The sequence below is a fragment of the Pinus tabuliformis genome, chromosome 7 (assembly GCF_031772625.1).
Source record: "Pinus tabuliformis cultivar Carrire ecotype Pingquan chromosome 7, CPIR1, whole genome shotgun sequence".
Lineage (NCBI taxonomy): Eukaryota > Viridiplantae > Streptophyta > Pinopsida > Pinales > Pinaceae > Pinus > Pinus tabuliformis.
This window is the reverse complement of record NC_142293.1, coordinates 1,148,718,731-1,148,725,436: the sequence shown is the minus strand read 5'-3', so window position 1 is coordinate 1,148,725,436 and position 6,706 is coordinate 1,148,718,731.

The window sequence follows — 6,706 nt, the reverse complement described above, 5'->3', positions numbered from 1 at the left end:
TAAACCATCCATCTTAGCTTCCACGCCATCCATCTTAGCTTCCATGTCATTCATCTTAGCTTCTACGCCTTTCTTTAAACCATCCATATTAGCTTTTGTTACTTTTTGTGAGAGTGGATTTTGTTGCACTTGGTCTCGTAATTTTGATATATCATGTTGCATTTCTTCCTCTTCTTCATGAGTCATGCTAGTGTTGAAAATGCAATAAGATGATGGAGCTTAGTGGAAAGGTGTCGCCTTCACTAAGTGGTCCGCAGGTATTTTTGGCGCAAAGTCTATTTTTAGACTATGTCTATTTTTAGACATTGGATCATGTTCTATGAGTTGCAGGATGCTATTTGTGGATGATTGGTCATGTTAGTAAAAATAGATGGACTTCTATTTTTAGACATATGGGCGGAGTCTATTTTTAGACTGCCAGGCTAAAAATAGAACAGTCGAATATTATTAGCTCATAATAATATTTGGACTATAAACATTATCTTATCCTCTTGGACCACTTTAGTTTGAGCTACAGATGTGGCACATGTAGCTGTCAGAAGGAAATACGCTTTTCTTATGAGTCAGTTGAGCTATTGCATGGTGCACTTCAGTTAGAACTCAAGTGATTGAGTTTGGTGGAGTTGATTGAGGAGTTGATGGAGTTGTGTTCAATTTGACTTGGTTGAACTAGTTGTATTTAGTCTAACTGCAAAATACACTAGTGATGAGTGATGTGAATTAATTGTTAATTAATTCACTAATTATTAACTCATAAATCAACTAAAGAATACATCAGTGAACTCAGTGCATGGGCAGTTCAGTGGAGACATGTGTTAGAGGTTGAGATTGCTATCAGTTGTGACTACAGTTGTGCATGAGATTTACACAATCAATGTGATTGAGTAATGCCAAAGAGGATTGCATTGTTCAGCCAAGGAAATATGAGTTTGGTTCAGACATTCATCATTATTCTCATGCAGGATTGCGTAGTGGAGGCAGGCAAACAGTGGAGGAGATTTGAGGCATCAGTTCTGAGCTAGTTTGTGTGTAACAGGTGGAGATAGTACTGAGTACTTTTGAGGAGTATTGTACTATGTATTGTTACATGTTCTCAATCATTATAATATACAGATAGTGTGGGGTTTTCAGCTGTATGCTTTCCCCAGGTTACATACTATGTTAATGTGCGCATGCGATTGATGTTTCAATGTTTTTAATTCTGCAAAATTGATGATCAACGTAGAGGAGGTTATGTATTATGCATGTATTCCGCAATAGTGTATAATCGGGATAATCTCTGTGAATAAGTGTCATATTATTCAAAATTTCTACATGGTATCAGAGTTGTTGATCATCAGATCTATTATTCAGAAAGTGTTTACATTTTATTTCTTCAGGCAGAGTCTGTAATAGGGCCAGGTAGCCTCTGGATTCATCCTTCCTTTGGAAGGTGATATATCCGGTAAAAGCCCATACAGTCAATCTCTATACGAGAAATACTTTGTTCTCGCAAATTTTAGATCAGAAGCGGTTGAGTTTTGAGCTAGTGGAATTCGAATTTGCAGCAGTGTTTTCTTGGTGTCAAAGTTGAAATGTCTTTCAACGGATTGCGATTGGAGTATGCTCTTGAGGGCAGATCGAATTATATTGCATGGAAAGACAGGATGGAGGCAATGTTAGATGACAATGGGTTGAAGGATTTCATAGATGCTGAAGTCCCAAAACCTACTAATGCTGCTGAAGTTGTGGCTTGGCAAAAGAAGACAGCAAAGTGTCGAAGGATTTTGTTGGAGGGCATGGAGGATCACATTGTGTCCAGCCTGCATGGAAAGGTTTCTCCATACTTGATGTGGAAATCGTTGAAAGATCTATTCTAAAGCAAGAGCGACCAGAGGAAGTTGGCGCTCAAGGATAAACTCAAAAACATTAAGTGTGAGAACGGAGACAGTATGCCCAAGTATCTCACGAGGTTCACCCAATGCCGGGATGAGCTGGGAAGTGTGGGGGTGACTATCGATGATGAGGAATTGGTGAGCTTGGCTCTCCTTGGTCTTCTGAAGAGTTGGCATTCCTATCAGGACTCTGTCAATGGTCGGGAGAAATTCCCAGGATGGGAGAGACTTTGGTCGGATCTTGTGCAAGAGGAGATCAGACGGAGCACCAGAGATAGTTCTTCATGCATGCATGATGAGGAGAACTGTGCCTTAGCGAGTAAGGTGAAGAAGGGGAAGGAGAAGGTTTCTCTTTCCGAATCTAGTTCTTCCAATGATAGGAAGAAGGTTGACAAGTCAAAGGTGAGATTCTTTCGTTGTCATGAGTTGGGCCATTATGCTACTAATTTCCCAAAGAAGAAATCCAAGAAGGGATCCGGAGAAGGATCTGAAGGTGAGGCACTCGCTTCACAGTTTGAGTTGGATTTCACACTCTTCGAATGCATGGTTCCATCCATGGTGGGAATTGGTTGGTTTCTTGACAGTGGAGCTTCTTTCCACATGACCGGTGACAAAAGTTTGTTCAGTACTTTGGAGGAGAAAGATCTCTAGATACTCATAGCGATGGGTAATGATGAGAAGTAAGTGTCTCAGGTGTAGGCACAATTATTTTTCAAAGGGAGCATGGAGCTCGCCTTACCTTGACCGATGTCAAGTATGTACCAGGACTGAAGAGAAACTTGGTGTCGATCATGATGCTGGAAGATAGAGGCTGTGATGTAGTCTTCAGTAAGGGAAAGGTTTTCCTTAGACACATCATCACTAGATAGGTGAAGCAGATTGGTTCACGGGTCAGGAACCTATATGCTCTTGAGGTTCAAGATGCATGCTAAACCTTGAGCAGCGAGGAAACTGATGGAGACTTGGTGGTTGAGAGGGAGCATATATTAACTCTCAACATGCAGAGCCAGAAGAAGTCTCAGACAATTGTGGAGGAGCCACGATTGGTGCAGTAGCCATAACAAGGGAAGCTGAGAGGAGATCGAGTAGAGACATCTACTCATGCAGAGACCTCCTGTAGGGGAAACTTTGAGCCAGGTGGGCTGAGGGATCTCATGCAGCCATACCTCCAGGTAGGAGGTGGGGTGATGTGGATTGATCGTCCCAAGGAGGAGGGGCAGGATCCTTGAGGTACCCAACCTCTTGGATGAGACCTTGCTACAGGAGCCCTGATGTGGAGTAGCAGGAACTGACTGATTGGGTAGAGACAGATGCGGATGGAGTGGTAGAGAGAGCTACAGCGTAGGGAATCCCAGGACAGCACATAGCTAGCAGGCTGCAGTAATGCGAGAGGCACAAGTGTTTTGCACAGTGCTAGGTCGCATAGAGAAGTGTGCAATGGTGCGAGATGCATGGAGATGTTGCAGTAGCGCAAATGTCAGAGAGGGAGAACTTGTCAGCTGCAGGTAGAGCTTCAGCATCAGAGTATGTTCCTAGCCCAATAAAGTGGTCAGTTGGGAGTGTTTTTGTTCCAAGTGTTGTTGGAGAAAGTGGACCGGGAAAATGTGTTGCATGCAGAACATTCCAGAGTTGCAGGATAGGGGTTGTAGATAATCCATATCTTGTTGAGAGGGAGTGTTGAAAATGCAACAAGATGATGGAGCTTAGTGGAAAGAAGTCGCCTTCACTAAGTGGTCCCGCATGCTATTTTTGGCGCAAAGTCTATTTTTAGACATATGGATCATGGTCTATGAGTTGTAGGATGCTATTTGTGGATGATTGGTCATGTTGGTAAAAATAGATTGACTTCTATTTTTAGACATATGGGCGGAGTCTATTTTTAGACTGCCAGGCTAAAAATAGAACAGTCGAATATTATTAGCTCATAATAATATTTGGACTATAAACATTATCTTGTCCTCTTGGAGCACTTCAATTTGAGCTATAGATGTGGCACATGCAGCTGTCAGAAGGAAATATGCTTTTCTTATGAGTCAGTTGAGCTATTGCATGGTGGACTTCAGTTAGAACTCAAGTGATTGAGTTTGGTGGAGTTGTGTTCAGTTTGACTTGGTTGAACTAGTTGTATTTAGTCTAACTGCAGAATACACTAGCGATGAGTGATGCGAACTAATTTTAATTAATTCACTAATTATTAACTCATAAAGCAACTAAAGAATACATCATTTAACTCAGTGCATGGACAGTTCAATGGAGACAGGTGTTAGAGGTTGAGATTGCTATCAGTTGTGACTACAGTTATGCATGAGATTTGCACAATCAAAGGGATTGAGTAATGCCAATGAGGATTCCGTGGTTCAACCAAGGAAATACGATTTTGGTTCAGCCATTCATCATATTCTCATGCAGGATTGCGCAGTGGAGGCAGGCAAACAGTGGAGGAGATTTGAGGCATCAGATCTGAGCTAGTTTGTGAGTAACAGGTGGAGATAGTACTGAGTACTTGTGAGGAGTATTGTACTATGTCTTGTTACATGTTCTCAATCATTATAATATACAAATAGTGTGGGGTTTTCTTCTGTATGCTTTCCCCGGGTTACATACAGTGTTAATGTGCGAATGTGATTGATGTTTCATTGTTTTTAATTCTACAAAATTGATGATCAACGTAGAGGTTATGTATTATGCATGTATTCCGTAATAATGTATAATCGGGATAATCTCTGTGAATAAGTGTCATATTATTCAAAATTTCTACAGCTAGAGCTTTCAAGTTTCTTACTAGGTGCTTCCATTTTCTTTCTTTGGGGCATCAATTAATGATAATTATTATTCACCATGCCCTTTGAATTCCTTGAAACTATTTTTTCAAACCAAACTTATGCAAAATATTAAACAAACAAAAAAACTACACACCTTTTTTCACTTTGTAGGAGCTCGATATTGTGTCTGATGTATCTCTGAAATTTCGGATATCCAAGGTCTGAAATTGCGAAATGTGGTAGCCATCTAAGTCCTCTTTCCAACACCACTAGTTTGATCGAAATTAGATTCTCCAAGAAAGCGGTATCCCCAATATCCCAAGATGGACTGATTATACACTTTTTCAGTAGAGCGAACTTGTACGAAGTGCCATGTCTCACTGTTTCAACCTTCATACTTGAAAATGGTGCACAAAAACTATAGTCTGTCCTCTTTCTGTTACTTCTTACAAAATTTCAATATGATATTCAAAGAGAAAGTTATGACTATTTTCCCAAGGTCACCTGTTTGGGATGTAATTCAGGAGCCTGCCAAACCCTAACTCTCTTGGATCATATCTCTGAAAATAGAGTGACACAAGCTCTAAAATTCGAACCCCAAGATCATCGATATTTCAGCTCAAATGGGTTGTTTTTTTAGTTTCTGAAATGTCTCGTAAAAAAAGTTATATCGAAAATACCACGATGACCTGTTTTGGAGCAGCGAAACCCTAGAATCGAAAGCTCTGATACCAAATGTTATGAAACCAGCTCACAAAAAGATAGAAAAGATGGATCAACGACTTAGAAATCAGCCTCTTCGAGGGGGAAACCTCATTTACATTAAACAAATGAACAATTCTTTGATGATATAAATGACAAAACCTCCTTTCTATATATAGGAGTCTAAGGAGTCACAATATAATAAAATTCGACATAACAATAATAATATAAGGGCACAAAAATAAAAATAGTGGGCTTCTATGGGACACAATAATAACAATATGGGGAAAACGACAATAGTAATGAAGGAATCATTAGTATTATAGGGACCTAACACAATTTGAAACTTTAAAGCCAAAATCCACAAAATACAATGGAATCAATTATGATGTTGGTTGCAAGAACCATTGAAGACTTTATGTTTCTCAACCCACTACTACAACATGATCTCTGACCCATGAGCATTCAAAATATTTGCATCTTTCCATCCATTCAAAATCATTTACAACTATATTTGCATCTCTTACCAATTATTATTATAAAACATTGTTTTTGTTATTGTAGTTTATTTTTTAAATAATTTGTTTCTTATTGTTGTTTCATGTTCCATGGGATCATATCTAGTTCTAGCTCACATGCATCTTGAAAAATAGATTCTGCTCATTTAAACATTTAAAAACATTAATTGTTTTATGAGTATGACCACATTATTTAAGAAACTTACTCAACCTAAGGTAAACCACATAAAACACAAAATATGTATATTAAAAGGGTTGGAAATGCATACTTTAAGGTTAGATGTGCCTTTAAACATCTATTGCTAGGGCCCATCATACCCACTTGCTTATATGTGTTTCCATAATTTGGAAAATGTACCTTTTAATCTTGTTGGAATCTTTGTTGTTCCTCCTAGTCATATTGTCACTTGCATTCCTACTTGTCACAAGCCACATATCTAGTGAATTATCTTGGTTAATAAAAAAAAATTATTTGCTCAATTCTTTTCCAATATTTCTCCTCTTATACTTGATCAAATTTTATCTTGGGTATAATCAAGAGAGGTGGGTTAAATCTTAGCCTGATCTTTCTCCCAATATTTTCATTGATTTATTGTACCATGAATCTCTTGCTTTAATAACCTACAAATTGAGAAGAGTGTGGGGTTCTTAGATTTTGAGGTTGTAGGGCAAAGCCTGCCACCTCCTTTGACAAGCTATAGTGGCTTCTTCTCCCAATATTCTAAGTGTCTTCTACATGGGACAAAACCTCCTCATTCCAACTCTTCAAAATGATGGTGACACCTAATTAGATGATAAAATTCCATGAGTTTCCAACATAATATCTAGCTTGGATGGTTTATGCAACATC